Consider the following 23,413-nt stretch of genomic DNA (forward strand, 5'->3'; position numbering starts at 1 on the left):
GAGGCAGAAGAAAAATATCTGTTCTCACCGTGCCAGGAGCACACAGCAGGAGATGGGAGCGTGAGAGATGCTGTGAAGGAAAGCAATGGGGAGAAGAGGTCAGCTGGGACTGTGCAAGGCAAGAGTCCAGCCTAACAAGGCAATGGACGTTCATCCAGCTCACATCAACAAAGGCACACAGAGCTGAAATGTATTGACAAATCCCTCACCCAGCCAAAATGCAAGTTGCAACTTGAAAATCTAAAGCGTGCACACACTTGCAAAACAAACCCTACAGCACTTAATTCCAGCCCTACTCAGCCAACCCAGATACTGCTCCTTTGCATGAAGCACAGATAGCTTATTTCTGAGAACCCATCTCCCTGAGCAAAAATGCAGAGTTTCTTCCCAGCTCTATTAAGGAAACATGCCAGTTTCAGGCTTCCAACAGGGGAAGGGAATAATAAAAAAAAAAAAGAGTTTATAAATTATGAAAAGCAAGTTGACAGTGTGTCCTTATAAATATGAAGATTACCTATGCTACCCTCATGAATCTGAAAAGTCACAGTTTCAAAAAAATTGTAAAAACTACAGATTCAGCAAACTGAAAAATAATGGGTGAGTTTTGCTGACCAGGGAATAGTCTGCAATTTAGTGCTTTTTTTTATTTAACATTTACAGTATATTTCACCATCCATAATATTATTATGTTTACAGGAAAAGCCCCATTTTCCACAGAAAGGTCCCACTATTGACAATATGAATATCACAGTGAAATACAGTCAGATACCTGAGAATATCCTCTGAATCTACTTACAGTCCCCAAGGAAAATCCTCTTATTTCTAAAAACAAAAATATTTGTTATGTCAGCCAGTATATATTGACACACAGATCTATATGAGTGCATGAGCCTGTATGAAAAAGGCCCAGGTAGAGTTTCACGCTTACAGGGCTACTATTTCTAATAGGCCACCAAATCACTCCATTAGAAAGTTTATGGATAAATTATGGACTGATTAGTGTAAAAAACCCCAGAGACATGCAGAGAAAAGTGTGTCCTTTCTCCCATCTGATTCTAAATATGAAGCACATTTTACACTACAAGATATGCTGATTTCAACTGAAGAATCTGGGCACTGCTGTTACTAATATTTATTCTTGTTCTAAGCCATAGCAAGAACTAAGTTCATTTTCATATTCACAAAAATCACAGGAGCTTGATGTGTCCCATCCAATAAATTATTTGAAATTTCAGAAGTTCCATAACTCTAGACTGAAACAAAAACTTCATGTCAGGAAATTTTTCACAAGTTTACCATGGATAAAATGCTCCATTACCAAAAGTCAGTTTAAAACTTCAGTGTCAATTAATTCTGGAAAATCTTGTAACAAAAAGAGTATGTATATTTTGATTAGGAGCAGAAACATTGATACAGGTCACTTAATGTTTTTAAAGCTTCCTCCCTTGCAATATTGAGAGGCTGAGAATTAAATTGAAGCTGGCCTTTGTAGCAACAGAAGATAGTCAGACTTCCCTGAAACTTCCCCTGATACATCTGCTGAACCCAGCTTTGGTTTACTTGGGAATTATTTTTTGAAACGCACCAAGTTTTCTCTATTAGTGCTGTATAAATATCATCTCCAGTGGAGAACCTTGAGGGAGTTTGGGAGTATGACTTAATCTGAATAACTAACATGCATTCAGAAGTTTGGTTTGGAAAGTAACTGAGAATACTGAATAGATTCAGCCAGCCCTTCACCTTTCTTTGATTACACAGCTTTGTACTTTGTGAAGAAGACAAGTTTTCGTCACCATAAAAACAATCTTTTCAATTTGAAAAGATGCCTGTCAAATCTGTGTTTGTCTTCAAAGTCCTGTTGAATTTTGAAAGCAAAGAAATAAAGAAATGTTGTAAGAAAATAAAAAAGGAGCAATTATTTTGAATTATTAAGCAAGGTTAAAATTTACATTTTCAATTTAGGAGATGAAGTATTTTCTATCAGAAATATTTCCTAAGGGAAAAATAAAATCACTTTTCCTTAAATAGATGCTTTCTATAGAAAAAGAAAAGAAAAATCTACTTTGTTTCCCAAAGTTTGATTTTTCTGTCAGAATAGCTGAAATTATACTTTCTGTTAGCCAACATTGAAAGTTTCTGTCCAGTTTAGATTAAAGCTTGTGAATTAATCCCACTATGCAAGGAACTATGACTGAATTACATTGGTGAAAAAAGGTTAAATGCATAAAAGACTATAAAAAAGCTGCATTCTAAGAAAATAATCCAGCTGGAATAAAACCTAAAGGATTTCATGTTCTCCTCTCAATGCTTGGTAGAAGTCGGTGAGATACCTGCAGGAAACCCACCTCAGATTACACCAGCAAATGAGGCAGAAAAAGGCAATAAACTGTCTTCAAGAAAAGTTGGAGATGCTTTAGAGCAGAGAATTCAGTTTCAAAGCCTGAGTATTGTCCAGGGGTGGACACCTTCATCCACCATGCCTGGTAAACATCAGCACCAAAATGCAGAGATATCATTTCACCTGAGCCTTTTCCTTAAGCTTTGCTTTCCCCCTTCTGCCTCAGATTTACACACTTGAGAGAGGTTTTGGTGTGTCATGTACAAGTTCACATGCAGTGATCAAGTACAGGTATCAGGACTGGATAAGTAAAGACTGATTTGCAGCCCAGTTCATCCTCAACAACTGGAGAATGAGCATAAGGCAGTTGTAAATTAGTGATGGTAGCACCTCATTATCCTTTTGTAGGTCATTTGGTTTTGGTTTGTTATGAAGCACCCAAAATCAAGCGTGGATTTTCATTATTAAATAAAACCATTTTGCTTTGAACGACATAATCATAATTTCCTCATTTATGTTCTCAATACAAGTTTTCCATAGCCTGTATTTCTTGAGACAAGAAATACATATTCCGTGTTTTGTTGAGGCAAGTGCATGAACGAGTCCAGCTCTTACCAAAAGAAGCATATAGACAAATTCCTTGCTTCTCAGGAAAGTTTGGTGTCAGTTGTGCCCCAGAACCGTGTTTGGCTTCAGCCAGCTCCAGGAGTGGATGCAGTGGCCAAACTGGGATGCTTGTGCCATCCACCACTGCCTGCCTTGCAGCACCACACCAAAGTCTGGGACCTCTCTCCCATTTCAGTGATTCTCTGAATCCTGGCTGTATCACAGCCCTGGTTTGCGCCGTGTGAATCCAGAACAAATCCCTGGGGATCAGCCACTGGCTTCTAAAAGCAACTTGATCAGCCCGTTCAGTTTTGCCGCGTTTGTCGCAGGGCTCGGAAGGTGATGTGTTTAACGTGCCATGACAGAACACAGCCACTGAGGTGGGGACAAAGGGGGTGATCCCAGGGAAAACTCCTGCCCTGCTGCCAAAAACAACCCAGATTTTATTCCTTAACCTCCAGCAATCCAACAGGCTCTGACTATGAGCTGGAGGAAAGGAGGAAATCAGGCTCCCAAAATTGATTTCATTCCAGGTGATACTTCTTACACAACAATCTGTTCCTTTCAGGAGGACATAGATTAGGGAAGTATTTGGTCAAGGGGCAGTAGAGGGCACTCCAGGCCAGATCAGGTTAAGTTTTGGTCACTTTATCTCTTCTTGTTGACGTAAATGCTCGAGGCCATGGCCTGGGGTTTTCCTGCAGAAATGTGTTTACAAGCAGGTCAAGGACTTGCAGACAGATAACCATTAGCAAAACAACTTTTCTATTGACAAAAGAGCACAGAATAGCGTGTTGGCAGATGAATTCTCTCGTTTCATTAAATGAAATTTTAAAAAAAGAGAGAGAAAGTAAAAGAGAAGTTAAAGGCCTGCTGCCCATCTGATTCTCTCAACCAGTTTTCTCACCAGAATTTAAGAGTGTAACTTGTCCCTTGTCCACTTGCAAAATGACACTGAGGACTTAGGCCAAAGTGCTGTGTTCAGTAATAAATTGAGCTGGGATTTACTACTGGTCAGCAAGCATCTGAGGCTTGTTAGCAGATTTGTTAACTCCAGTTCTGTTTTCAAATGAGAATCGCCTGCACATCTGCAGCCCGAGGAAACAGTTTGGGAATCTCACCTGGTTTCAGGTTTCCTTGCAAACCTCCCCACACCAGCAGCCTTGGTCCCATTCCTTGCCTCTCCCCTCTCCAGCCCCCAGCAGGTTCATTGAAAGGTTTTGCCAAAGTTCAGGAACTTTTTGAGCAAACCCAGTGGATTTATGGGTTTGTGGACAAAGCACAAGAGAGCTGCAGCTGTGGCTCAGGCGAACCTGGATAGGTCAGGCTGAGTTTTGCCCTCAGTGTTCTCTTAGAATTCCCAGCCTCAGAGCTCACTCAGTGGATGCCTAAATTTCCAGAAAAAAATGTAACCAACCAAGATTTCTAAAGCCACATCTAGCCAAAAGCGCGCACAAAAAGACAGGATTTTAAACAGCCAGACAAAAATTTTAACAAAAAGTTTAAAACTGCCACTGAAACACCAATGGTTGTTTGCTACCTGTCAGTCAGGGTTAGGATATAACCAGAGGAGGAAGTGGCTTCTCAGAAAGCCTTTTTCAGTCTTACTGGAGGAATTTGTGGTCTATTCTGTGTACAGTTTGTGGTATCTGAGTCACAACCTGACTCCAAGTCATGCTGGATTCTAAATGGCAAACGCTGTCTCTCTGACGGAGACCGCGCATTAGTCAGAAACCAAATGTGTGTGCTCTTGGGAGAGCTGGGACATTTAATGCCCAAACAATAAAGCAAGCTAAACAAAGTGAGCTAAGCCAACTGGAATCAGCTGAAGAGGGTTCGTGTAACTCATCTGCCTGTACGAGCGGATTAAAATTCAGCCCGAGGTGTGAGCAACTTCATACGTGAGTTGGGGAAAAGGCTGGTGTGTGCCTTTGGGGCACAACCACCTCTGGGGCTGTACACACAATGCAGGAAAAGTGAAACTGCCTTCCAGGGCATGCTGGAAACTGAAGGGAAAGTGCAGATGCTGCAAACCTGAGTTCTTTTTAAAATAGGGACTCTCCTGCTCATTTTGCTTTTAGTTTCTCTTTTGCATCCCGCTCTCACTCGCGCACACAACTCTGTGCCAACAAAGGGTCAGGAGGCTCTTGAGAGCTTCTGCTTGTGGAAGCTGGACAAGGTTACATATGCAGATTTAACACCCAAATATCACTCCAAACTCCTGCCTTTGCCCCCACCCTGCCTTTTAAAGCAACAGCCACAGATAAAAAATTATTTTTTTAAGCAAGAGCTGCCTTGTGTTTGTTAATCAAGACACTAAGTGCTACTCCACCACTGCAGCATTCCTGCTGGCCCAACACCACTCACTCGCCTCTAGTCCCATTAATACTATTAAAAACTCAATAACTTTTTCTATCTTCTTCATTTAAATAATATTCCTCTATGAAGCGTAGCGTTTAAAAATGCCTGTAAACTCTTCTATTAAAATGACATTTTAAAAGGCTTGATTTGAGCATGGCTATGTCACTTAAAGTGGAAAAGTTTCTGTGAGTTCCCTTCCAAGCTGTTAAAGATTAGCTTGATGTAGATAAGACTATTCCCCAAACTCATTATCTGTCTTCAAAATGCACCTTAAGGACTACTTAATAAAGTCAAGGTTACGTGAAGAGTATTTCAGTGAAAACCAGTGAATGACTATTAATAAATCTGCATTACAGATTGGTTATTTTGTCTCTGTCTTTCATCTGAGCAATAGATGATCCTTCTGTTCTTTTTTTTTTTAACAATAAGCATGTGTTGCCTCTTTCTGCAGGTCACCAATGAATCAGAGGCAGCAGCAGTAGCAGAGAGCATTTCAGCATGTTTACAATTAATAAGATCTAAGAAATATAAAATATTTAGCAGAAAAGGATCACATATCCCTGACCAGTGCAAATTAAATTATAAGGATTCTTGATTGGGCCAAGCCTACATTTAAAAAGATTGTACAACTGCATTTTTTATTTCTCCAAAGTCATGTTTCCTATTTCTGTCAATGTCATGGTATGAAATGTTAATCCCATGAGCTCTGGTGCCAGCTAGCAGCGAGTCCATCCAGAAGGGAAGCACTACAACTCCTTGAAATAGGAAAAACTATTTGGCAGGATTTCTTCCTCAGACCTCCCCATCTGTTGCCCATAGCAATGCAGAGCTGGTGTTTTAAGGGCTAGACTGGTGGTGTAGGGTCCTGCAGCACCCAGTGGCAAGGATTCTCACAAATCCCCGCCCTCCTTTCATTCTCACAGAGCAGATTGGGAAGTTTCTGGTGTTTAAGGGGTGGAATCCTCTCCCCGAGCTGGCCTCACATCCCCACTCACACAGTGAGAGCCCTGTGCTGCCCTGGGCTCGCATGGGGAGCTCCCTCCCTTCCCCTCTCCATGGACAGGATCAAAATGTTCCAGGACACGCTCAGATGTCTCCCTAGGGATGACCAAGGGAGTAACACAAGAGAGAGGGAGCAAAACATATCACAGGCAAGCTTGATGGAAAATTTGGAGCAGAAATCTCGGGATGAATTCAGCCTGTCCTTTAAATATCTGTGCAACTCTAAGGTCTAAATATTTTTTTTTTTTTATTTTTTAAACTATTTCTGGTTTCAGCTGAAAGCAGTCAACACAGAAGCTCACAGCTCTGTATGCATCAAAAGGAGCCCTGCAGATTTTTTGCTGGATTGACTTTCTGGAAACTGTTGATTCACTCTACCTGGAACAGCTCCAAAATACAGTCAGTTACCTGTCATTCAACCATTTCAGAGGAATTTGCATAACACAGATGTTTCCGTATTTGCTGTGCTCTACCTTGTGCAGTAAAGATTAGCCTGATTCAAGGCCAGCAAAAAAAAAAAGAATACAAATCTGTGTACATAATCACCAGCTGCCCCTTACCTTTAAGTCCATGAAGTCTGTGATTGTTAATTCTGAACCCTGTGTTTTTTAGATGAGTCTATGTTTTTGTCATATATTTATCTCATGTATTAGGCCACTCAAAAACTTCTGGTCACATCCACAGGGATTTCTGCACACAACTCAAGTCCCACTCAAGCCCATGCTCTAGATTTGCCAGATGGAAAGCATCTCTTGTCCAAGAGCCACATAGTTTATTAGCATGATGTTGAACCCGAGCCTCTCAGCAAGGTATTTTGCCTTGATTAGAGTAAAATTAAACCTATCCACACTGCCAGCAGAGACAAGCCCTCCACAGCCTGTGTGTGCAAGCATAAACAATGAGAGCAGCAGCCAATTACCCTGCAAAACCTTGGATCTGCTTTCAAACCACAACACAAATTTTAATGTTGTATTCAAGTTCTTCACTTCAGGGGATTTACATATAAGTTTACATAAGTTATGGAAAATCTGATAATTAGGAGGCTTGCACCTTATGAGTCTCCTTGTTCCACTCTACACATGAAATCTGGTTCACCCTGTGTTTCATCTTTAGGAAAGGTTTACTCCGTGAAACCAAAGAGGCTGCACAAAAACCATCTCAGCCCTTCCCGTGCTGCTCACTTCCACTCTTGGTGGAAACACAGAACCAAGTCAGAGTGAGCAATGCCAGCACAGGCACTGGGACTTGAAGGGCAAAGATTGCCCCCACAGAGCTGATGGATCCAATGAAACATCATTTTGTCACCCACAAAAACGCCTGGCAGAGAAAAAGCTGAAAGAAGAAGGTGCAAACCTCCCAGAAGATCAGGACCTTGCAGAAATGCTGGGAGGTGTTGTCATTGCTGCCTGGGAGAAGAGCTGGGCCACACTGAATTATCCTGAGGGAGAACTCTTTCCGTATTTTTTGTGCAGATAACGGAAGATTTAAAACAGGTGAGTGGCATCATACAGCCTAAACCTTTTATTCTGTATTTCACATCTTCCTGGTTTATCTAAAACTCATGCTACATTGAGTGAATTAGGAGGTTGATTGAAAAGTACATTATATACTAGTTACCTGTGAGATGTGCACTTTAGAAGTGAAGGTTTAGGGGCAGAGGAAAGGCATATAATAAAGAGTAGTGCACTTTGAAAGGTCTAGGCAATGCTGCAAGAAATAACATTACTCTACAGTTGTCAAGGCTCAGAAGTTTTATTACCAAGGAATTTCACTTTTGCCTCTTATTCTTAACACATTGACCAGTTCTGGGACTGAGAGGATTTGCTGATCTAATATAGATAGTGATTTCGTAGGTTTGTTCAGATTTATATAGACAGCACCCTGGGATCAGGAATTACATTTAAAATGTAATAAAATGTTCTTGTGCACTTTTACTCACAAATACTGTACTTAAAAAAGTAAACATCAAATAATCTCAGATATCTTTCAAGAAAATGTTGACATAGCTCCAAGAGCTCATACAGATGACTGAATAGTTTTCTGAGTAAACTTAATAAACTCATATTCTTATTCTTTCAGTGTACCATGAAGTATCACATCATGGAGAAGAGAGAAAACTAAGCCATATAATTTAGCAGAAATCTATTTTAAACACATATTTCAACATATGAAGACAGAATATAGACATTTATGTAGGCATGTTTTTATACTACTTATAGTCTTAGTGTTTAAGTAATAGCAGCATTTGAGGGTTTCGCCCACATAAAGAAATCAAGTTCCCATCGCAAAAATTTTGTTCTTGCTCCTAAAGTGAGGCCTCAATCTTTTTCCACTCAGCAGCAATGTTACAATGATCTCAAGGGGCAGGATCTGACCCCTAATGTGTTCAGAAGGACTTTGTGTAAGTTAGGAGTTTTAGCACAATTGCTCCTCTAAGTAGTCAAAATGATTCATCTACATTATCTGTCTTTATTAAACAGTCATTTACCCTGGTGAGTCCCACTCAAGGGAATCTTTATTATTCAGACAAGCCCTTACAGTCATAATGACACAAAATATATATAGGAATAGTTAATAATACTGTTATTCCTATGTCTGTGGATAAACATCAGCTGGTAATTTTATATCAACAATCCATCAGAGCAGAGACAAAAATCTACAGCTAACATGAGCAGGAAATCCATAATAACATACCAGAGATCTGGTGAATACTATTAAGCAAGCGAGACCACCATGAGGAAACAAATTCGGATTCTTAATGTATTCTGGATGAAAACATTAAATGACAGCTTTCTTACAAAATTTAACAAAACACTTGCAACCCTTTCAGCATATTGGAGTCCAAAGTGGTGCCAAAGCTGGTGGCATGGCTGAAATTCTCAACCTAAAATTATTAAAGGATCAAATATATATATATATATATATATTTATATTCTCTATTTATATATATATATATATATATATATATATATATATATATATATATATATATATATATATATATATTCTCTATTCTGCAGAAGATAGATTTGTTAGAAGCTAGCCAAATCATTGATGATACAACTGTTTCTCTCTCCAGGAGTGTACATGGGCAATGCAGCCAAAGACATTGGCATGACTCCAGTCAGAATCCAACATGAAGTCTGAAGAAAAGCCTCAGGGAGGCCTTTCTGCATTTGGGAATATCTACAACTCTTTGAAATTTCCATAACAATGCCAGGGCCCCCAGTTCTAAGTCAAGGGAAGGTGAAAGAAGGGAGTTTCCAATGTAACATCAGATTGGAAGCCCTTCATAGGAATGGGTGAGTGTTTTCACCTCCAAGGCACTTGGAGTAGTTTCAGATGTGTTGGATGCTGAGAAAGCTCTTGATCCTTCAACTCTAATTTGATGGAACAAAATATATTTTTAGGATTTTTATATCACTTTTAATAAAGATCTGATGAAGATTTGTTACAATCTTGAGGGACTGGACCACTGCATTTTGTGGGTTTTAATCTGCTGAAGAACTGAAACATCATCACTTCTAAGGTTTTGTCGAGTCATATGTTTTTATGAAACTGGTTTTTTTTTAAGAAAAGGAAAAATTTATCATCCCTCATAGTCTGCTTTAGATAACAGAGGTCTCAAGACAGCCTCCAAAGGCACTCTCCTGCTTCAAATCAGTGCAAAACACTTCATCTTGAATCTACATTTTGAACCTACAGCTGAAGCAGTTCAAGTGTTTGTGCGAAATAAACCAAATTTTTCCCTCTCCATCTGTTTTTGGATGTTTTGTGCCAGCCCTGTGCGGTTCTCGGCCATGTGCAGGTGAATTAGAGCTGCAGGATGAACACTGCGAGACTTTATGGAGTATCCTGCTCTTTGATCTCCCTGGTTCCTGCCCAGAGATGAACACAGCAAGCTAAGCACAGCAATTAGCAGTAACAGCTATTAACAGGCTTCACAAAGGACACAAAAGGACACGAGTAGGTGGTTTACAGCTTGGCAGATAAAAACAAAGTGGGCACTTTCTTTTGCACACCACTCCTCCAGCAAGTTCAGGCTAAGGGGCCAGAGGACTAACTGGCTAATAATAGTCGAGTTCTGGTAAATAGACCTCAAAAAAATAAAATTTATTGTATCTGTGCATAGTCCCTGGAGCAGAGGCAATATATTTTGTTTACCCTTGACAAAGTCCTTTTGTGAACAAAGATTTTTAGGAAAGACCCAATATTTTTGCAAGTATTTTTTGCAAAAAATACCAAATGTTATTGGCCTTTCTTTTGGGAAAGACCAATATTTTACAGCATTGCTTTCTGGGTTAAAAATAAACATATCAGTGTGGGCGTCGCCATAAACACTTGGATTTCAGTGCATGAGGAGATTGAAAGGAATATCAAACACTGACTTCCCCTGTAGAAGCATAGCAGTTTCCATTGGCACTGCTGCTTAAGGAGAGGGTGCAAACAACAAAACTGTATTTTGTATTTCTGGCTAACAGTTCACAAGCCTGTCCTCTACCCCAACCGCGTCTCTGAAAAGCCAAGCCTTGGTTCTGGGACTCAGACCTGGAGCAGAGGACTGAGTTAGGTCATGTCACCTGGTCCAAGGTGCGCCCCCATCCCAGCCCTGCCTTCCCAAACACATCCCCCAGTGCCTGGGAATCTGGAGCTGCAGGTGACACTTGTGTGCTGTGGCTGTGACAGATCACCCTGACTTTTCCTGCTGTTTTAGCAGCAGAAGCAGCCTCCCTGCTGCCCCCCTCGAGTCTGTAAATGATGTGGCCACATTTGCTCGTTGTTGTTTTGACAAACAACGCGCCCTGACTAGAGTACCCCCACCAGATGATAGATTCGCAAATGGGGTCTAACGAAAAGTCATTTTTCTGTACAAATGCCAGTCCTGAGAGGCATCTCATAATAGTATTGCATCAGGGATATCCCCAAAGCGGACAGATTTCCAAATACATATTTTTATATTATACATATATATAGGGATAAGATGCTGGAAGGAAAAGAGGGGGGAAAAATAGAAAAGAAGATGCAATAAGTCAGAGAGCATCTGAGGATTTTTAGCCATAAGCTATTTCTTAAATCAGGAAGCAAAACATGCATTAATCAGAACATTAGCTCCAGACAGTGCAACATCAAGAACATTGCTACCATACAGAAAGTCATGAATCTTTATAGACCTACAAAACGTTTATATAACTTCATCATCATTAGCTTTGATCAATCATATAACACGAGATGTGTAAAAATCTATATAAAAACAAAAATAATAATGATAATATTTTTTACTTTTTGTCACTGTGCACTGTGTGTGAGGACATTTTGAAACAAATTAGAGACACAAACATCTGATTCCTCCTTTCCACACACATCTGATTCCAGTGCAGGATCTTCAAAGCAGCCAAAAAGTTGTGCTGGAAAGCCTGGCTGGTGCATGGAACAATTCTTGCATCCTGACCATGTTGGTTGATGCATCCTAAAGAAAGAGTGATCTAAAGCAAAGGTTTTGGCCAGTAGAACTATCCCTACATGAACCTTTGGGGGAACCTCTGGGACTTTTTAGGCACTGAAGCACTCTGGTGTGTGGAAAAAGGCAATTCATTACCAATTTCTTTCTCACTCCAGGCTGTACCAAAAGTAAATCATTATCCAACTTCAGTAAATGGTGAAAACAAGACATGAAACATGATTAGGAGCACAATGAATTCATCTATAAAAGGCTAAGATCCCTTTTCTGAGGACCAAAAATCTGTTCCTGCCACTTTTCTCATGACAGTCAGACTACACATTTCCTCACTTTATCCTTTCCCCTCAGAAGTGACTTCATCCACATCCATGAAAGATCAAGAGTTGTTCAATTTCCCTGCTACAGTGCTGCTTCCTCAGGCTGAGAATCCCCTCACAAGAACACTTTATGATCATTTACTTCCATTTCAGCCACTGACTTCAAGTACTTATTCTGAATAAATGGAGAAGAGAACACACAGGTGCAATGCAAAATGTTGAGCTTTAGAATGCCCTCTTTAATGTCCTCTTCTTTTCTTTCCAATTAATAACTCTGGATGTTGTAACTAATCTAACTTGGGCCTGGAAAAAAACACTTGGCTTATAACCCTTAATTAGTATGTGTGGCATGGTGGAGATGACTGTAAATTATCAAGAAGTCTGTTAAGTCTTTTCAGAATTTTAAGTTTTAAAAAAGACCCTCCAGCTGAAGGAGTTTCCACGGCCTTTCTATGTGCCAATATTTCAGATTGAGAGCTTCAGTGAGGTGGGAGTTGTATTTAAAAATTCTATATACATTTCTATCAACTTAGCCTTAAAGGAACACCTTATACTTTCCTTGCAGGGGAAAATATGTTCTTGGATTCAGCTGGATTTAATCACCTTTTAGTCCAGCTCTTAGTGAAATTTCTTAGGGCATTGATTGCTTGAGGTTTGCTTTAATTCTTCCTTTCTTCAAGAATGAGTCGTGTAACGCATTCACCACTAAGACATGAATTTGAGGGCTGGCTTGGGAAACTGATAGAAGTAGATGCAGCAAAAAGATAAATTTTCCTTTCTCCCCCCTCCTCTTGTCCTGTCACTGAAACACAGAGCATGGCTAAAACCTGGGAGGAAGTGGGTTTGTTGTTGTAACACCCTTTCTTCACATCTAATCCATGGAACCGGTTATCTGATCCCAATTCTCCTGTTATTGCAGCGAGCACAGCGCAGATTGCAACCCAGTGCTGGGATAAAGAGAGCATAAAACCTTCAGAAACATTTGTCAAGATTTTCCCTTATACTTACAGATGTTAAAACCAGAGGCACAGGAGCAGAGAATTCAGCACGTGTGTTAATGGGCACCGAGCTCTGAAATTATTTCTAATATTAATGCCTATAAAATATAACTGATATTTCTATAAACACATTTCTGTGTCACTTTGTCCACCATAAACTCTCCCTAATGCCTGTGCTTTTTTAACTTTATCTTCAAATTCTCAGAATCAGAATCACTAATACAGCTGCCTGACAATGAATATATCCCAAATTGTATAACAGTTTTGACAAATACTTTTCTTTGTTTGGAAAGTGCTCACTTTAACCAATCAACACTCGTCATGATGTGTCTGGACATGCTAATCACCTACTATTTTTTCCATTCCCTGATTGCAAGGGTACAAGTTATTGTAAGAAGATAAATGTGTGATTATACATGTGTTTGAATATTTCACAGATTAAAAGTTACTCTTGTATATATTCAGTGATTCAAAACCATGTGTATAAGTATCCACTGTCTGAATATTTGCAATAATTAATGATGTGATCTCCTTATATATACTAAATAAAAGCTAGCACTAGTATTCACAAAGATATCTGGAAATTTATTTTTGTTATTACTTAATTGCACTCTCAAAATTATTTCTCATCAGAAGAGTGAAAGCCATTAAAAAAAGATATATATACCTTATCATGCTTAATAGATCACCATATCTTAATAATGAAAAAAGATTAAATAAGGAAAAACAAACCAAATGTGTGAGATGACTTTTCCAGCAGCATTAATGTATCAGTTTCTCAACTGTGTAAACTGGTGTAAATCAAGTTAGGTCAACAGAACAAAACCAGCTCCAGACCTCTGTACCCTCTTTAAAAAAGCACTTACACTTTCTGCTCATGAGTCTTAAAATACAACAGTAGTTGCACTTTTTTTTTTTTTTTGGAGGTACACAATTGAGAATTTGGAGAATTATTTTCTTTTTGTTTTTAGTAATTCTCCCTAAAAAGGTCTCCAACTTTTTTTTTTTTTTTTTTTGCCTCTTGAACAATAATATAAGAAAGGTCAAATGCCTCAAGTCAAAACTCTACCTCTAAAATACTAAGCAGTACAGCAGCAGGGTAGACTAGTGGTATGTTGGTTTATTAAAACATATATATTAATTTGGTTATTAGCCATAAAGGCCTAGAAAATTCACTTAGTTCTTCAGACGGTGCAGAAATCAGTGGACCTCAACTGTCCTTAATTACTTTCTCAGAGTGTGATAACTCTTCTCAATGGGTCTGACACCCAGAGAAGCCAGAGTAAGTCCACAGTCTTTAACACTTGTGAACAAAGATATATTCTTCCTATCCTTTCCTCTGCTGTCCCAAAACAAGAGAAAATTAAATATTCTGTTTACAAACCCAATAGACTGTTCAACATTGACCCATTTTAATTACCAGCTGAATCAGTACATGAAATCTGTATTTCTCAATTCGAGAAGGGTTTCTGGTGGCATCTGTTCTCAAATTTTAAAAGAATAATTCTCTCTTAAAAAAAAAAAAAATCTTCAGCATAACTGAGTTACTTGCACTTGAATAAATTAATTGTAATTGTTGCTGAATTAAAATCTCTTCCTTTTTCGTTCCAAAACTTCCACAGTCACTGTGAAGTTTTAGGTAATTCTGAAGTAGGGCTGAGCCAGAACTATGCTTTCTCTTTAAAAAAAAAAATTACTTACAACAGAAGCAGCTCTGAGAGCCAGACTCTCACTCTCTCTCTCTTTCTCTCACTGTTAGGCTTCATTTGATAGCTATGAACTGTGGATAAAGAATAAATATGGCTTTTCAGTGCCCTAGGACTCTCACCTGACTTATTTATGTCTGACCTGGTAGAACACCACTGACCTTGGAAAGTTTAATTGAGGCTGGGATTATATGGCACTGCTTGAGGCCACCTGAATTTAGAGGGTGTGACAGACACTTTCTCTCCCTTGCTGGCTCTCATCTGCCAGGGGATGCACGTGTGGGTGCACATGTGTGTGTGTGTGTGTGTGTGTGCACATGTGTGCACCCCAAATTGAGCCTGGCATGGGGAAATGCCCTGGCACCAGCTTACAGCAGGCTGGGGTTTAAGGGAGAAGATTAGTACTGCCAGGCAGGCAGCAGGAATGTGTTAGTTTGTTTGACTTTCTTTTTTTTTTTTTTTTTCTTTCCGTAGGTTTGTTGTCTCTTTTTTCTCTTCCCAGCATGTTTTCTCTGAGATCCGATTTTTACAGTTGACTCTTAACTTTTTATAACCTTATTCTGCCTATGAACAGAGAGCTTAAATCATGAAGGAGAAAGAATTATATAGACACTGCTTATACGCTTTCACGTATTGTTTTGAACATTCTTTAATTAAATTTAATTAAATTGTATGATGAATTCTGATTATTTTCAGTCCTTTTGGTTTTACAGAAAGATATAGATACTTAAAACCCCCCGCATTTAAGTTAAATGTATAGAGAGTGTGAGAGGAGGAAAAAAAAAGCAGAAGAAAAAGGACCATAAGATTGAAAGGTAAAATAAAATGAAATGGCATGGATATCCTGTAGCCAAAGAGAACTATCTTTCCTACTGGAGACTGTCCCTTGATGGACATAAACAGCTCTCATCTGGGTTTCTTCAAGGCAGAGGCCAACAAATACGAGGTATTATGCATGGAAGCTTTTTATGGCACAGACTATTGTCCACTGGAGACCGGGCAGACACCACTAAGCAAACCTCACCTAAGGCCACAGACAAGCACCAAGCCCCAAGGGGATTCCTCTCCCATCAAAAACACTCTCCCTTTCCCAGCCTGCAACATATATTTTCTCTGTCATTCAAGGTTTATCAGCGCCAAAGCCCTGAGACAGCCTGGCTTGAGCCACCCTGGTAGATGTGAACACTGAACTGCTGGAAAAGCTAAAATACTCCTGGATGGAAGCAGGCTGTGAAACGTCCTCAGAAATAAAACAACTCCATGGTGCTTTCAAGGCCAAAATTATCCATTCTATGCTTTATTTCTAATGTTGGACTGGAACTGGGACCATTTTCTGTTTGTAGGCATCATAGGAAATGAAATGAGCAGGGGATTGCTGTTAAGAGCAGCCACAATTCCCCTACCTCTCTCCAACAGGCTGTGCCATGAATCAGGATATATTTTATTATTTTTATAGTTCCATGCAGTGATGTAAAGCTTACCTGAGCCCCTAGCAAGGTGATACCAACATCTAGACACATTAAAATCCAGGCCAAGCTGCCAATTAAATATGTGCTGTTAGCAATTCATGGTCTGATTCCCAGACTCTGTATTACTAAGTCCACAAAAATTGCCAGTGAGGGATAATTGCATCTGCACAGGAAAATATCCAAGATGGTGAAGAAAGCCCAACAGTAAAGCTATCTGTGCTTGTCCTTCATTGGTGACATCCTACACACATTGCAGACAAACTGAATTTTTTGAAGTCTCCAGCAAATAAATATATTTTAGAATGAATAACAGACCTCTTTTTTCTCTCTTTTTTTTGCAATTCCTCTTTTTCCACTTGATGAAGCTGAAGTGGCAGGGACCTCTCCACCAGCCAAGAACAACATGGGTTTGTGTAGCTGAACTGCTTGGACAGGGCTGAACTCTGCACCACAAATTAATTCAATTCCTGCTATCCCAGAGCCCAGCTCTGAGCATCTGAATACTGCCCGAAACCCAAACACTGCCCCTGCTGATCACAGGAACATTGCACTGGTTCTAGCTCATTTTCTATCCAATTCATCAGCTACTAGCCTTTATCATGCTCTCAGAACTGCTGGTCATGATTTCAGGATCAGTCTGTAAATTATATATACATACATATATATATATATATAAATAAAAATTTTAAAATTTATATATATATATATATATATATATATATATATATGGAGTCTCATCATTAATCTGAACCTGTCAGACCTTGCATACAAGATGATTTGCATTTATTTATTACAAATGGGAAAACAACACCAGTACAGATACACTTGTGAACAGCTAGAGACAATAACAACAACAACAAAAAAAAAATAGTGTCAGGAAAAAAATAAGATTTTTTTTTTCCTGTGATCCTTATTTATTACATTTTTAATAGAAAGTCAGTGGAGGTCTTATCTGATGTCATTTGGTTTAGGTTCCATGGTATTTTTTGTATTTGACCAAATTCCCTTATCTTCTCATTGCTTGTGTTCTGCTCTGCCAGCATCCAGCAAACTGATATACTTATCTTCAGTTTTATAATAAAGTTTTAGCTTCCACAGGATAAAAAAAGAAAGAGAGTGGGGAAAGGAAAATTGTGTCTGAGATACTAAACATATCAGGCATGTGTGAGTGTTAAGGCATCCAGCAGTTAACCTTCTTCTTATACAGAAACTTTAATTGTCAAAAGACATATACTCATGGAGTTTTTATTTGATTTAATTTTTAGTTATTTGGTCAAATTGAGAAAACTGTTATGATCTCAGGCACTACCCAGTGAATATTTTGAAGCAAGGCTGGTGATCATTAGATTTCTGTGATTGCAGTTAATAACCAAAGGTGAAAAGATAACTAGAAGTGACAATACTGAGGCAAGAAATGCAAACCAAGTTATTTTTCAAGCATCTATATCCTCTTAAGAGGTTTATTTCTCATTCTATCATGACACCTTTTCCTTCTCTTTCTTCCTTAGGTTTGGTGCTTTCTATAGCTCCTCCCTATCTCCTCACCACTCATCCTCTCCATAACTCCACCAAAAATGACCTGACATCATTATGATCGGATGTCTCCTCACTTACTCTGCTTGTTCCCTTCTTCTGCTCATTTCTTGTTGAAGTTGGTTTGATTTGGCTTGCTATCAGCCCATCTTTTCTTGGGTTTACCTCTTCCTCAGAGCTCCCATCTTAAGCAGAATCCAAGATCAGATTTACAAACAAACCTCCTCAATCATCCCTTTGCTTCTTTAATTCATAACTGAAGCCCATTTGCTAAAATTTGAGGGTAACAAGATAACATTCTTGTCCTTTTTTTTATAATTAAATAATAATTAATAAATATAATAAGTAAATAAATAAATAAATAATAAACCATGCAGAAATCCAAATTAAAGGGCTAAGGAGAAGGAAGGGGACAAAGAACGAGAATATGAGGCAGAATCCCCACTGAAATAAATCTGTCTCATCACCCAAAGCGTCTCAACACCAATTTTAAGCACCTGAAGATCTGCTCCAAGGTTGCTTTAAAATGCTCTGGTAAAAAAATACACATCAATAAAACTGGAAAAACAAAGAACATGGCCTTAGTAGCTCAAGCTGGGCTGGATCTGGAGAAAGGGAGCTAACTGCCTTATTATATAGATGTTATACTTTGACAAAATGTGACAACTACACCTTTTCATTTCCCCAGTGGCCTCCAGGAGACTTAAGATTTAGTATCCTGTAGAACACTTTAAACTTGAGAAACTTCTTATAGTTTCTTATGAGTCCTGGAGGCTGTGAAAGAGATTACAATGTTTTATATTAACTTCCCTCAGCTTGCTAGAGATAAGGCAGTGGCCTGATACCAAAGTCTTCTCCTTGTCAGTGATCTGCAGAAGTGCTACATCTGAAACTAAAGTCCTTTCCCTCCAAGTCTGAAAATGAGCCATTTGCAACAGCAGCTCCACTTATTTTATTTTATTTTATTTTATTTTATTTTATTTTATTTTATTTTATTTTATTTTATTTTATTTTATTTTATTTTATTTTATTTTAACAGAGCCCTGCCAAGTTCCAGGCCAGAAGTGTCAGCATTGCCACGGCTCCTGCTCTTGTGCAGCCATCAGTTTAAAATGTGCAATTTCCATGCACATCTATGCTGGGCTCAGTGAAATTTCAATCCCCAGGACAGCCGAGGCATGGGGAGATCAAGTCTGCTTACTCTGTTTCAGTCAGGCTGACTGAAATATAAGAAATAAAAAGGAGGGACTTGTAAGACAGAGCAACAACAATAAGTTCTTGTATTTTCCCCATCCTTGCTTTTTCCCCACCTGATAGGGTCTGGTAAAATCAGCTGGAATATTTTGTTGTGGGGTAGGTGATTGTAATATTGCCTGCACATCATTCTGCTGTCCTCAGAGGAAAGTGCACATGATTTTTGATGTCTGAGCACACAGTGTAAACAGATTCAGATCTCCCCAATGCTCCTCAGAGGAGACAATTTGTTGTGAGTCATCTGAGCAAGCAAGGTTGTGTCTCTGCTACACCTCGTGCTCTCTCCATCTCTCAGTTTCAGCCAACAAAGGAATTTAACAGGAACTTCTTGAACCCATTTTCTAGAGACTCACCTGGAGCCTGGGGAATCCTTCACAAGTCAGAATGAAGTGCTTTGAGCAATTTACTGACTGCTCCTAAGAGATCTATGATCTATTGAAACAATGCTGATTTCCCCATGTCCAAACGTCAAAGATCGGTCCTGACATATTTATTTTCCCTGTCATGATATCTCTCAAAATTATGATGTTCTGGGAAGAAGAAAGATCACCAGATGCTCTTGACTGGTGCAATGAACCACCCACAATGTCTGTTCTTCACAAGGCTCTGAAAGCAGCACCAGACTGGAGAGAGCTGGGCCAAATGTAGCTCCTGGTTAATTAAATATCTGAGACTTTTTATACCAACAGTGAGACAAAATAGGGATGTCTGTCCCTGCGCAACAAAATGCCCCAAGAATAATTTGTGTGCCTTAATTACCACTGGCTACTGTTAACTCCAAAAATCACAGTTTTGGTAAATCCTTTCCATAAATTAGAAGTTTCATCTTTTACATGTGGGAAATTTTAGTTCTGGGTGGTGCCTTATGCTCCATACCTCAGGAAATTTAAGTCCTTGCATTAGTCTTTTAGGCTAAGGATTTCCTTTCTGAGGAAGTGGGAAGTGGGTGATAAACATCTTGAGCTGGAAGACCACAAGAGAAACAAAACACCATGGAAGTATTGAAGGAATCCAGAGGAAGTTCTGGCTTTTGGGGTTGTGAGCTGGTCCTGCTGCCCTCTTAAAAAGAAATAAGGCAAACATGTTGTTTTTTTTTTTTTAATTAAGTCATTTCTAAGTGTGTTTACAGTGTCTCACATGGAGGATAATATCTACCTAGGCTAGCAAAGATCACAGTTGCTTTTTATCTAGAGTTGTGGACAGTGAATATTCTGCAATAGGATCTCTACCATGCAGAAGTTACTCTGAAGTTTCTCCCTTTTTCTTTTTCTCATGCCATGTAGAAAAATTTAAGGACTTGCTGAGCACCCATAGCACAGTTCAGATCAAAAGCTTTTTCAAACTTTTTTTTTTTCTTTTTTTCTTTTTTTTTTTTTTTTTTGTCCAGCTGAGGAAGACAAGTTACAAGGCCACAGGCTGAATTTCCTGGGGGCCTTCAGTATATTTTTATATAGTACTGCCCGCTTAAATGTTAAGATCTTAGAAATTCAGCCAACATGTTATGTGAATACTTGGTCTGAAATCAGGTCAAAATCTTTTGAAAGTCCAAGTGGCCTTTTTTTATTCCCTGCCTTTATATATTCTCATGTATCTAAAATTTTTTTAGTCCAAGAAAATGATCCCATTTGAAATATTGCAAGAGATGTCCAGTTCCTGTGAGGTTTTCAAAATTATTTTGCCTTGGGATTGTAACTTAATGATCTTTAAGGTCCTTCCAACCCAGACCATTCTATGATTATCCTTCTGTGATCTGCAGAATCACCCAGACATGCATCAGATAAACTTTACAGTTTGAATGTCTACCAGCTTATCACAAATATGTCTTTTTACACCCATACTCAGATCTTTGCATGTGAAAATAGGAAAAATAAACACACAGATGAAGCAAAACTCTGTACATACACATGCAAACACTTATTTCATGTTGCCAGACATAAATCCAAAGTACATCATTCAGACAAATAATGTGTCAGTCATAAATCCCATTTGCTAATTTTCATCACATTAATAAAATGGAATATTTGTGCTTGAGTTGCTTTACTTTTCAATGACTCTTAGACCTTGAGCAATGTTTCCTTGTGTGTGGGCACAGGGACATACAGCTATGCATATATGTCTATACATAGACGTGCACTTCTGTATTTTGCTCTCCAGCCTTTTCTTGGGGTATTTTTTATGTTTATTTACCATTTTCCCCGCTTTCTTTCCTCCTCAGCCCTCTAAGAGCTTCACCTTCAACTGTATGAGAGACCCAATGTGATTTACAGTGCTAAGAGATTTTAAACAATATATTTAGTGCCACTGGGGGCCTAAAGCAACATCCTGAAGCAACAGGCTATCTCTCCCTAAGCTTAAAAATTAAGATTCACTGGGGTATGAAGGTCAATGGGAGACTAAAGAAAGGGCAAATGGTCTGGTGTGATTACACCATGTCTGAACCAAGCTGGCTCTCCCAGCAAAAATGTGTCAAGCAATACAGACAACACATAGATATTAATTTTTTTTCTCTGTGCTTCTGCCAGTGCTGTATTTGAAGAATGCTGCCAAAGAGTTTATTCCCAAAACTTGTGTTTTGTATTAAGTAACGGGATTTAATAACAACTGTTTATATTTTCATGACATCAGAAAAAAAAAAAAAAAGTAATAATGACCTATGGAAAAATCCTCTTTCCCAAGCTCAGATTTTTAACATATCCTGAAACACAGAAACTGAAGCACAACAGCTACTGACAGCCCACAAGACAAGGTCCATCTGTGGCTCGTCCTGCTCTTCTCCAGGACTGTGCATCCAGCCTGTGGCTCCTTCCTTGATGGTCTTTTTTCCTCAGGACATTTCCCAAAGCACACAGAGCACCAGAGGAGCCAGCAGTGGTCATTTCTGTGTGTTTTGGCCCAGTGTAACAAACCTAAGAGGCCAACACACATGATTAAAAGCAATTAGAGGTCAGATCAGTTGAACTAAAGCTGCAATGGAAGGTTTTGACAGATGAGAAGAGACAGCCCCACTTGGGACATGTGATGGGGTTTACTGTCCCAAATGTCCATCCTACTCCTCCTTCCACAGATTTGTGAGCTGTGGAGCCAATCAGCTCCTAAACCACTGAGGTTCAGCACACACTGCTTGAACACCAGCTGCAATGGGTGATGATTTACCATAAAATACTGTAAGTGATGGCGTGTCAGGGCCTGACTGACAAGCAGTGTAAATATCTTTGCAGAAGAGGCACGGCCGGAGGCAGTAGCCTCATCAGACACCCTAAGCAAAGTCATTTTGTCAATCAAAGACTTTGTAAACAGACCTACAGAACAGGATTTCAACATTTGAAACTCGCTGCTGTCCAGAGATGTGACAAGGCCCCCGAAATCCCCCAGGTTTCCTTCAAATATGACTAAATATGGGGTGCAAGGGGGATTTATCCATTGCGCTGACCCCTTTCAGAGTTTCAGTCTAAGGGGTTTGTCCTCTACCAGGGGGATCAGAGACAACACAGCACCCAGCAAAACCATCTGAACATCCCTCAGAGGCTTTCTGCAAAGGGACAGAAATTAAAGTGAGACAATAAAAATAGTTCTTTCCCACTCTCTCACTGCTTTCCCCTTCACTGGACACATCACTCTTGACACAATTATGTAATAACAGCAACAATAGAAATAAGGGGATGGGGAAAAAAATGACATATCTTATATTTTTTTGCAAAAAAACCTCCATTCTATCATAATTTTAGCCACATGTGGTCCAGTGTTAGCTGCCAGACCCTGAAAAAGAGGAAAAAAAATACATAAATAGGAAGGTTAACACAGTTCTGGCTGGGTGGGGAAATGAGAAGGCCAAATGTACATTAGTCAAAGAAAGAAAAATAATATCCCAGAAAATGAATAAGAGATAACTATCCTGAGAATAATACTATATAAATACATTTGCTGTAGGTCACATAAAAGATTCATGGCACACACATGTACAGGTCAAATTACCTTTAAATATTAAATTTCTTTCCAGCGAGGAAGAATTTCAGATTTATGCTGTTTTCATAAAGAAAAAGGATGCACCCCATGCATTCTTATTTGCTGACAAATTATGGCTTCTGGGTTTGCCTGTAAAATGCAGGTTGCAAACTGTCTTCTTCATGAGCAAAAAAAGAAAAATAAAGAGTGAATCATCATGAAATTCATCTCTTCCCCAAGAATTTCCTTTTTTCTTTTGGCTCATTAAATCACTATGTTCCTATTGTGGATCCATAGAAGTTAGTATTGGAGAATACCTATTAGGTCACTAAAGCACTCCATTTCCCTGCTAATGTATATTATTTTCCTGCACCACTTTTTGGTCAGTCTGTCTTTTAAAAGATTCAGCAACAAGGTCACACTGTTCCT

The sequence above is a fragment of the Ammospiza caudacuta genome, chromosome 10, assembly GCF_027887145.1.
Source record: "Ammospiza caudacuta isolate bAmmCau1 chromosome 10, bAmmCau1.pri, whole genome shotgun sequence".
In the NCBI taxonomy this organism is placed as follows: domain Eukaryota; kingdom Metazoa; phylum Chordata; class Aves; order Passeriformes; family Passerellidae; genus Ammospiza; species Ammospiza caudacuta.